This window comes from Balearica regulorum, chromosome 1 (genome assembly GCF_011004875.1).
Source record: "Balearica regulorum gibbericeps isolate bBalReg1 chromosome 1, bBalReg1.pri, whole genome shotgun sequence".
Classification (NCBI taxonomy): Eukaryota; Metazoa; Chordata; class Aves; order Gruiformes; family Gruidae; genus Balearica; species Balearica regulorum.
In genome coordinates, this window is record NC_046184.1 from 203101551 (window position 1) to 203113653 (window position 12103).

General features: G+C 35.7%; 1 protein-coding gene across 2 annotated transcripts in view; it reads right to left on the reverse strand.

Annotated features, from left to right (window-relative positions):
* The window catches only part of DYNC2H1 (dynein cytoplasmic 2 heavy chain 1), a 180606-nt gene that overhangs the window by 13394 nt on the left and 155109 nt on the right, over positions 1-12103 (reverse strand). The window lies entirely within an intron of this gene.

Below are 12103 nucleotides of genomic sequence, written 5' to 3' on the forward strand. Positions count from 1 at the left end.
ATTGTACCTTGCAATCTTGATAAACCATGTGTCTTAAGTAATGAAATCTGAGTTTGACCCTCAATCACTAACAATCTCAGACTAAACAATTTGCTATCTTCAGACAAGTTATTTAGGTACCTGAGTGGTTATACAACAGTCCACACTCAAAATCCTATGTTTTGAAACTTTTATACTATATATCTCTGGTACAATTTCTTTGCACAGTATAGTCACATTCCTGACTATGGTACTGTAGTATAAATGTTAAGTTACTGTATAACCAGCTCTGTACGTAGTTGTAAGCCATATGCTTCTGCACAGAAAGATTAATATTTAATACTAAGCCAAATAATAATCAGAAACTAAGATTCCACACACTATCACTAAACAGAGAAAGATAAACCATGCTCCTTTCTAAATATCAACTACCAGAAGATTGAAAAATTACTCTAGTCACTGGATAAAAAAATCTTGGAAGCTACACTCTCATTACACAATGCACCTGCCAGGCATCCATATCTTGTTTCAACAGTACTTTACTGTATTCTTTGAACTGCTGACAGATTAATAATTCCACAGAAGCATCTTGGAAGTGACAAAAATAATTGAAAATACAAGTAAATATCACTTAGTGAATTTTATTTTGTTTTGTCAGTGTGTCAGACACATCTCCATAATGTTTCCACCATGTTCAAACATTTAATCGGTGATCTTTTTATCTGTCACACCACCAATTATGAGCCCTCAACCCCAATGATTATGAATCAGTTAGGAGATTTTTGCTTTCCATTTTCATTAGCTAAATGTACACAGTTAATGACTCTTGTCTGCATGATGCTTTTAATGACTTCATATAACAATGTCTTTTATCATATAGCAGTAACTTTGCATTCTGGTTAGGACAGATTTTGTAAATTGTTTTGTATAATAAAAGTAGACACAATCATTTCAACTTGTATTTAATATAATTGTTCTATTGCTGTCATCAAATAAACTTTTAATGTAATTGCTAAAGAGAAACATTGTCAGGAACATAGATGTTTATATTCCACCCAATTAAAAGACCAGTATGGGTGATACCAATTCTGAACTGAAATAATTAAGTAGCACTAGGAAATACACAATAAACAAACCTTTGATTAGATCACAAAAGTAGAGTTTGTAATTGCTTGTGCTGCTCTACATAAAGCTGAAGACATAGCTCATTCACAGATGTTTAAGAAATAATTTAAGATTTAAATGCAATAAAAATGATAATAAATTGTATTTTACAACCGAAGTGTAAAAAATATCCTTACACTTATTCTCCTTTTCATCTTATATGACCACATGGCAGGATGTCAGTGAAGTGCTACAGTCTCAAAAGACAACAATACTCCATTAAATGGATCATTTGTTACTAGTACATCCACTGCCACTGCCATAACGCTTGGAAGACATCAGGTCTTGAAGGGAAGAAAGTTTAAGTTAAGCTGTAGAAAGACTGAAGCGATGTTTCTTGAAAAGGAGAACTCCTCTAACAGATGAGCTACAGTATCTTCATTCCCCTCTTCTATCCCAACTCCAATGAAAACATACATTGACTTCATTTGTGAAAAAGTGATGCAAAACTGTTTGACTTCTTACTGATCTTGGATGGCCATGTACCATTTCAGTCTGAAGGGCCTTCTTCCATCACCAACTCAGTAGAAAACTTTGCCACTCCTGCCAGCCAGGCCAAAATAATCCATGCATTTGTCACTTGCCAGCTGGATCATAGTGAGAAGACCACCATCAGCTCCCCGATGGTGTAAAATCTAGTTACTTGTCTCTTTGTGGCTTAGGCCAATACCCCTGCTCTCCCAACTTCTCCCTCACCCCTACCTCCCCTAAGATGGTCTTTAACAGGTTTGCTGCAATTCAGGATTGGTTTTCCTTCTTTAAAACAGCTAACAGTCAAGATCTAAACTCACTAAAAGCAGCTTTCAGTGTATGAATTAAGTTGTATCTTTGGTTACATATGGCAGCTATAATATCTGGGAAAAGGCATATGAAAGCTGAAATGGTGTATAACTTATGTAAAAAAATAAGTTCACATTATATCAATAGTTTATATTATACCAATAATGTGGTCTACAAGTCCAAATCTCCTAACCCTGAAAAGATTTATATCACAAAATAAAATAAAAAAATCTATCATACACTCTTCTTTGTAACTGCTTATTTCAGTATTTCATTATTTCAATATTTTCTGAATCTTTCTTATTACAATGAAACTAGAAATTAAAGTTTGAACTGTCCATGATAGATTAATTTAGCATATGATGATTATAAATATAATAATATATATAATTATAAATATATTATCAGCAACCAAAATGCTTGCAAAGCAATTCCTAACAGGATATTTCAAAACTTCAATTAATGTGAGGTTCTGTTCATTATAATAAAAGGATTTTTTTTTCTTTTTAACAAAAATAAATCTCTAAGTGCAGTCTCAAGTGGTTCAAACAATATTTTTTCATGTATCATAACATCCGGGAAGGATCTGTTCCATTATCAGGGAGAAGCCTTCCTTATCTTCTATAATCCCAAAGCAAACTGAGCACCTCATATTGAACAGTGGAAGGAATAAAGAGGCAGCCACATTTTCACATTATCATTTATACAACTTTAGGCTCACAGAACTCCTCTGTGATGAATCAAGTACTTTTCCTTCACCTGTTTTAATTCGTTCCAAATGTATTCTCTTCTACAGTGTTTTTCCCTTGGTGTGGTCCCAGAAGAGAACTTTTATTGAAAGAGAAAATCATATAAATCACAAAGGAATTGATTTCATTTCTGTGCCTAGATGGAAAATTGTATTCAATGATATATGAATATGCATAGCCAGAAACCATACAGTACATTTCCACCAGTTTCAAAGGGATTCAAAGTTACCAGGGAAAAAAGATGAAGGACCTTGGATAAGCCTGAGAGCGAAGGACGGTGAGCAGCAGAGTTAACCAGAGTTTAGATTAAGCAAAGGTCAATGAGGCAGTTGTGCTAGAGTCCTATCTTCCTCACAGTGCAGTGACTGTTCCGTAGGTGTGCTCCTAAGTGTTGGCATTCAGTGGTAAATGCCAGCAGGAGTAATTGTGTTACACTGCTAAGAAATGAAACAGAGATATTTTTCTGGCATTGAGCACAGAGGGGGCAATGTATAGCTTCTCAGGAGCAAATGGCATACAACTAGTTGTGGTAATTTTTCCTTGTATGTGAAATCTTTGAGCTATTGTTCTTGAGCTAGTTATCCGTTATTAAATGAACATGTGAATACTGCAGTATTTAAGGTATATGGTAAGGTGTTGGCACATACTATCTTTCAAATGATAAATCACACAGGAATTTAATTCGGAGTCTTTTTTTTTTAAGTTCCCCTTCCCCTTCCCCTTCCCCTTCCCCTTCCCCTTCCCCTTCCCTTCCCTTCCCTTCCCTTCCCTTCCCTTCCCTTCCCTTCCCTTCCCTTCCCTTCCCTTCCCTTCCCTTCCCTTTCCTTTTTATCCAGACCAAAACTGCTGGTTAGTGCTTTACATAAAATACCATTATTTCTTTATTTTAGTTTGACATGCCTCAGAAAACCCCTGTTTGTTCAGGACGCCTGAATACTAACACAAAGGCAGTGTTAGAGCATAAAAATTCTGAGTCCGTTAGCATCAAGATGCTAGCTAACAATGTGCCAGGAGCAGATGCACGCTACGGCATAGCTGAGGGAAGCATTAGCAAATGTCATCTCACTCCGGTTACTGTATTAATTTATTTTTATCGAAACAGGAACTTAACTTTCCATGAATTGCTGTTTCCTACATTTAATAAGGATACCAGAATGATGATGCTGAATAAGAACTGTAGTATCACACTGACATACACCATGACTGATGCATGCCAAAAGTACCTACTTTCAGATATTTCCTATAGGATCACTAAACACAGAATCCTGTTAGACAATACCTTCTAGTCTGTTCTTTCTCCACAACTAGATACATCTAGGTTCTAGATTGCATTTGCAGTTACGTAGAGTATAACTAGGTAAGGAAGTATAAGAGGTGGAACTAGTTCTTGGTAGAACCAGAAACTAAAAAAATGTGCAGAGCAAAGGCAACAAACATTCAAAGAATCGAAGATTCAAAGAATCTTCAGTGTTCTCTCCTTCTGAAAGAGATGGTGGTCCTACTTCCCACCTCCACTGCTAAGGAGCTGCAGGGCAGGGAAAACAGTGGCACACAATCATCATTTGCAGGTAACAGACAAGACTGCCTACCATAATCCTTGGGCAAAGTCAGGACTACATCAGACAGAATTCCTTTGCTGAAATCTATATTGTGATGGTGCTGGTGTGACTAAACAGGGGTACAGAATACTCACTATATTAAGCACTAGTAATGATGGGATGCATCGCGGTAACTTGTTTTATAGTACTAGCTTGAAGGCTGTGTTACAATAAAGACAGACAACAGAGGACTGCTAACTTTGCTAGGGTTCATTTTCTCTGGTCACCTTCCCATGAGATACAGATTTTCCGCTTAGCATCTCCCTCACAGTCCTTGTTCCTCTTCTGAAACAATGACCCCTCGGGCAGCAGTCATCAGTCTCTCTCTTTTTTTTCCTTTTTTTTTTTTTTATTGTTTACCAGTCATTTATTTTCTGTTAACACCCTCTCTTGAGGCTGTCAAAATTCAGAGAAAATCTCTCAGCCATGTCTGTGTCACAGAACTCTGTTAGCAACTATTAAGGCTTTACCTAACTCTCAGATAGGTATGCGATGTTTACCAAACACACTAAAGCAATCTAATCAGAAATTGTTTAACTCTGTGGGATACATATCTCAAAATATACGACAATGAAAAGGCAAAGAAGGAAATCTACTTCTCTACAAGGACAAAGAGATCGCAGAATGGAAACAGTGGCTGCTGCAACCCCAGTCTAAACAAAGGAACTATATGATCGCATGGCCATGCCTGTGACACGGCATCCCAGGACACACCATGCTGGCTCATGCTCAAGCTACTTACACTCCATTGAACAGAGCATTGCAACATGGGATTACTGCTCTATCAAATGGTTTGCTCAATCAAGCATATCTTTGTGTGGTTACAGAAATTCAGATTTTTTTTTTAATCAGTGTAATAAGTTGGTTTGGATTGTGGTTTGTGCCTACACAGTAACCAAGGCATTTAGAGTAAAAGTACCTCAAGTACAGTATATGAGCTATTTATAGCCCATTTATGCCTTTCTTTAAACCAGAAAGGGAATTTTTTTATTGCAGTCAGTCCCAACAAAACAGCTCATCATCAGTGCTGTAGGTCTCTTTCAGGTGTCCTGTCACACTTGAGAATGCTCGGGAGCAGTAGCATGGCATGAAGCTTCATTCAAACCTGTTCTCAGGAAGTAACTCAGAGAAACAGACATAATGGAGTAACTTAGGGAAAAAATGTTGCACATTTTGTTAAACAGCACACTTTTTTGTTTTATTTTGAAATGTATTTTTGTTTCCTTATTTTAGATATAATGGTTTTAGTTGTAAAATTATTTGCTATACAAATAATTTATTCATAAAATTAAATATTTGGCAGCAATAATATCTATGTCATCTTGATACCTATAGCATGAAATTTTAAAGTATCCTACAGTATGATGGAATCAGAGAATAATTAGAGTTGGAAGACTTCTGGAGATCTTGTAGTCCAACTCCCCACCCTCAAAGGAGGGCCAACCTAGAGTGGGTTGCTCAGGGGCTTGTTCAATGATATTTTAAGTATCTTGAATGATAGATATTCCACAACTTTCTCTGGGTCACCTGTTCCACTGTCTGACCACCCTCCAACATGATTTTTTCCTTCTAAATGTCTAATCAGAGTTTCCTTTCCGGCAACTTGTGTCTGTTTTCTCGTGACTGATCTTAGTAAGTGCCACTAGGGGTGTCTAAGCAATACATGAAACATTTGAAATTTTTCGGGCTTATAACTAGATATATCACTACTGAATATTTAACATTTAAGAGAGAAGTACTACACCGAAGTGGTGCAAATCAAGTGCTTATTCATTAGAGTGGGTTTGGCCCAATAGGAACAGTGGAGAAATTCTAAATTACGAAACTATAGAATTTAGGTTGGAAGGGATTTCTGAAAGTCATCTGATCCAATTGTAGCTCAAAGTAGGGCCAAATTCAATGACAGCTTAGGTTGCTCGGGGCATTGTATACTCCAGTTCTGTATACCTTCAAAAGTGGAGATTCCACAAACCTCTCTGAGCAGCCTGGTCCATGGGTTTTTTTGCCTGAACAGTCAAAAACTGGACAAGTTCAGATGTGGTGCGGAATAGGAAGAAATAACAACTCCTTTTGACCTGTAACAAGTTCATTAAGAATGTTTCTTTTCTATAGTATTGTGATATCATGGGTGACACATTTTTTAAAAAATTACAGCTAACAAACACCACAATTTTATTTTTATTGTTCTAGTAATATCTTGTATTTTTTACTTGATGGATTCTTCTCTTGAAATATTCAAACCATCAATTTTTACTCTCTCAGTCTGATGAGAATAAAATAGATGAATACAGATAACTGAATAATTTTTTTTTCTAGCTTGATAATCTACATATCTGAATAATGAAAAATATTTGGTTTAGTGCTAAATGATTTACTACATTTTACCTGATACATAGATAATTTCAGTTGATTAAATTTATCATATGGGATCATGAAATGACACTGAAAAAGGTAATTACAGAGAACCTATAAGAAAATACATTGTAGGCATCAGGAAAAGCATATACAACACTGTACAACAGTAAAATCTGATGTAGAGAACAGATTCCTCATTGGATCACAACTCTTTTAGTTCAGTGACTACATGGAATTAACAACATGAAATATCACTGCCTGCAAATGTGCTCTTATACATTCTCCTCCATGTAAGGGCACACATTCTAATTAAGTTTCTATTTATATTATTCATTTAAGTACACTGGGAAACATACTATAGAGTAGGAGGGTATTTACCCTTCCTGCCTTTAAGCATCACTTATATGCCTAAAACGGGGATCTAAGCTTCCTATCACTCATAAGAACTCTTCTCCTTTGACTCAAGGTTTTGGGTTTATTTCCCACAATTATGTAGCTTGCTGAACATTTAGAGACAATGAACACACAAGAACAACTCTACTAAGACCAAAACAACCCAAAACCCAAACCCTAAACCAGAATGCCTCTGTGTTTACTCCAGTTTTAAAATACAGTCATGACAGCAGAGTTGCTGAGTGCACCTGCATCCTGCACTGGTTGTTTTATTTGAATGTGAATTCCCAAGAGTAAAACTACTGCACACACAACAGATAGATAAACAAGAATTTAGTCAAGAATTACTCCTATGAAGCTTTTTCTTCACAAACTAATTTCGAGATGACAGCTCTGAAACTTTAATAGGTCTAAAACTTTAAATCTTTTTATTTTCATACAGGCATACAATATGAAACTATGTTATCATTTCAAAACTAGCTATATGGAATCTCCTTCAAAGAGAGAAAGATAGGTCAACACACAGCTGCATTTCTGCCTTCCCCCAAAGAAATGCCAAGATGACTGCTAATCAGGGATGATGTTTACTTGAGGAATGGCAACGTGTTTCTATTAGAAAATGGGCTTACTTTTAAAATATATCTGCAAATGCTATTTAAGGAATACTTATATCATGTTACCATGGATCTTGACCAATAAAATCTCAAATCAAGAGATAAAATATTTTGTAAACTATTTCACCAAGCTGGTTTCCACCAAAACATCTACTGTTCAAAACAGAACCATGATCACATCTTTTTAGTAACTTTTTAGTTACAAAGCTGTCTTATTACTCTGAGAAATTTATTTCTAGGTATGCACATGTGACTATGAAATAACAATTATAAATTAGATAATAAAGGATTTTGAATAGATTGCTTATTATTACTAGACATAACATTTGTGTCAATATAGTGATGATCAGAAGAGCAAGTTACTGCAACAGAGTTGTCCAGAAAAAAAGCAAAGCAGATTGATGGAACGTACCTGCAAATTGGTGTATTAGCATGTGTTGCAGCCTTCTCATTTACTAATGGCTGGAATTTAAAATTACCAAAGTCTTTGACAGCATAACATAAGGAGACTCATTTTCATATGCAAATGATAATAACATCCTTTTCTACCACTTGTACTGTAATTAACCTTTCTTTGCTTGAGCTTTTGTCAGACAAGACTATCCATTTTACTCTGCTTTCTCTTTTGTAGACAGCTTTGTCCACAATAAAGGAAAGAGATACAATGAAAAACAGGTTATTAGAAACTGAGCAATATACACTTTAAACAATTTAAATGCATAAAGTTTATAAATATTTTATCATTGTATCTTTTCAGTTTTCTTCCCGTATTGTGAAACTTCATCTTATAGCTTAAGGAGAAAAAACAATGAATGGTGATTATTTTGTTAGATTAAATAAAGTATATCAACTACAGCTTTAAATTTTATATAATACATGGTACAGCTTCTTGTAAGTTATGGAGTATATAAATACTAACTTGCATTCATAGAAGAAATATAGAACATTAAATGTCATGCTTTTAAATTCAAAGCAAAGTGAGAAAAGAAGATAATTTTCTTTAAAATAAGGTAATTTCTCAGGAAGTGCATGGAGACAATGACCTGGGTTTTTCTTCTTTTTTATGCAACACTTATTAATATCTTTTTTATGAGTGATCATCTTCTGCAATCAATATTCTACAATCAAGAGAGCTGAACAATTGGTTAGTGGTATGATAAAGGATGCTGCTCAAACATCTGCTTACAAGTATTTAATAATTAAAAAAGAATAGCCATTCTCACAAAACATGCTCAGAATTCTGAGAGTTTAATCAACAGGAGTTGAATTCTGTTGAAATAGATTACTTTTCAAAACATTTAAGCCTGACGTTTACAGAAAAGCCCATAACTTGTAGATGCCTGAATATAACAGAGCATCTAAACTTCATTGGGATTAAGCTTCAATAACTCACAATGAAATCAAACAAAATGTAAGTTGAGATATCTTTCCTTTTCCAATGCTGCTTTTTAAAAACTGTTTTTCCATGCATAAAGCAGATTGTTTTCCCAAAACTTGAGATAATCCTTGCTCATTAACAACCAAAAAATATTTCCATATAAAACAGCAAAGTTGGCAGATTTAGGGTGAAAACCCACTGTATTCTGCAGGAAAAGAATAATTTCACTACAAAAAATAGTGATTTCAGTACCTCTGGAAAGTAAAGTCTTAAATTGGTGCACAAAACAAAAAAGAAAATTTAAGGAATCCTTTCACCTCCTGTTTGGATGGTGTACCTTTATAAATTACTACCACTCTATACTGACCATGACTTACTAATATAATCTAACTGAAACAGTGATTAAAAAGGGACATGATACGACAGTTGGATCTATCAGAGCTTCAAATTTGCCTATCACATGAGAGACAAAGCATCTAAATTTTCATAGTAGTACTTGCAAATTTCCAGGTTTTTACCAAGCAATTTTACCAATTTTTATCACTGAAATAAACGGTCTTGAAAGTTATATCCTGGCTGATAAATTCTGAACAAAGTGAAATCATGCTGCAATGTGATGAGAGCTGTGGGAGCCAGTTAAGGCTCAGTTTCTTAGCAGATAATGTTAGGTTGCAGTTTTATTTTTGTTTTGGTATTCATGGCAGCTGAAGAGGAGAAGCCAAGAAAAGCAAGGAAAAAACCCACTAATTCTTGAGAATATGGTGGATTCTTCATAGCATTCTGAACTTTGAATTAAAATAATGGAATGGATGGATTTAAAACACAGTATGGATTTTTGTACTTTAATATTATAATACTAAATCTGAAGTATTCTGTACTGTACGGATACCTAGACAACAGCTGTTCAAATAGAGAGTGATGAGAGGAACAATGACAAGGTGGGGAAGGCAGCCAACCTAATCCACCTGAATCAGCTACTCCTGAAACAATAAAAGACAAGCCATTAAGCTATTGCCCCTGCTGCAAAATTTGCAAAGGCAATCTATCATAAAAAGCTCCGAAATTCTATGCAAACTAAGTGGGATTACTACTTAAAGGGGTATAGGACTTCTTATGGAGTGCCCCTGTGGGTGAATCTGGGGTCTGAACATGCCAGTTCAGGGACTGTAAAATATTTATTATAGGATATTTAGCAGAAGGACCAAAGGTGAGGAAAGGTGGATGGGGGATGAAGAAGAATGGGAAAACAGAGGTATAAAAGGGCAGGTCACATGTAGGGAGGCTGCTGGTCAGTATGGCCAACCTTGCACTCGATCCTATAGGATAGAGTCTGTCCTATCCTCCTCTTAAGCTCTATTTTTAGTTATTTTTGTGTGCAAGTGTGTTTTCTATGTGGGGGAAGGGAATCCACTGGCAAGCTTCTAGCAGTACCAGTCAGCAAGAGGACGAGAGGTCTGGGAGCTGCACGCTGCAGACTCAGGGACTGCAAGCAAGACAGTGGAGAGACCAAACATCAGTGAGACTTGTGAAGGATGTTTTCCTCTAGCAGTGAACCATCAATGTCAGACAGGGCTATTGGTGGTGGTTGTGCTTATGCAGCTCCTGTAAGGGTTCTGTCCTCCTCTCCCTGTTAGCCTGTGTGTGGCTGGCTGGCTGGACAGAGTATGTGTGAATGCCTATTTCGGGATTCATGCTCAGCCTCTATTTCTCAGATTTTATGTACATTTTATGTACATCTACTGTTGCGTTAAGACTGATTTACAGGCTGGTCCTCAGAGTTCTTTAACTCAGTGAAAAGTGGGAAGACTTGACTTCCTTGGCTTTCTAAAAGCAGACTTTCTGCTTGCTATCAGTGAATGAAAACTGAACCTCTTTGCCTAGATGCCTTGGGTGTGAAGGAAGAATCCTGCATCTTCTGTTCAAAGAAAGTTTTCTAGTAGCTTCAGGGTGCAATGTCCAAGAGTTCAAACCTCATATAACTTGGGTGTCCAATTTACCTTTCTGGTGACCTAACTGTTGAAATAGAGTAAGGGTTCCAAAGCAGAAAAAAAGTCATTCTACATCAAATAGTAAAAGATTAGTAAAAGAGTAAAAGTCCTATACTAAGGGGTCAAACTGGTATTGAAATTAAATATTACCACCCTAGATTTCACTCAGGATGGGAGGGGACAAGACATAACAGCATCCCAGGTAGCTACATACAAGTCTCTTGATAAAATATGAAATATAATTTTTTTGTCTGAGTACTTTATGGATACAAACACATTTTTAAAAAAAAATCATAACATGCAAATAAAAACTTTCAGTATTCATAAATATTTCCTTGATTAGAACTCTGAAAGTAGTCTTTATGATTCTGAGGTCAAACAATCTTCATTTTCAGGGTATGATGTAAGCCTTTGAGCAGCTGTCTGACCAGTCATCCAAAGAAAGAACTGTTTTTACAGATGACTTAAAAGGACCTCAGTCCAAAAGAATGAAATAAATATTTTCATTTAAAATGTAAGGTCTTGTTGGAATAAGAGGTGGGTTGTTTTTTTTTAAGAAGTTAAATTAAGCTCTTTATTTAGTTCTTGTGGAAACAAAAAGTAAGTTCCAATTTGTTGACCTCAAATATTTTTTCAGTGTTGATATTCATCTGACATTTGCCTGGGCTACTGTTTTGCTTCTTAAAAGCGGTAGTTCTGGGTCTCTTCTCTCTCCCTCTTCTGCTAGTATCCATAGCCATGAGAAGATAGTTATCTATAGACTGGGATGGACTTAAATTCCGTATACACTGATGTATAATACTGCTGAGCTATTGTCATGTTACCATGAGAGAGGGAAACCACAGAATACGTTTAAGATGCCAGCATGAGGACTATGGGATTATAAGGACCAAGAATTACAATCAACACAAAGATCTATGCTGATTCATAAGCTTCATGTCTTAACGTTGATAGCAAATAAATCACTGTAGACAGACAAGCTGAAACACAATATTTTGAAGTTCAATGTCAGCATTGCTAATTGGAAGTAGTCAGAATTCTTCATCTTAGAAGAATGTTCAATATACAGAATTTTTGTTTTAATTTAAAGAAAAAGCTAATAATA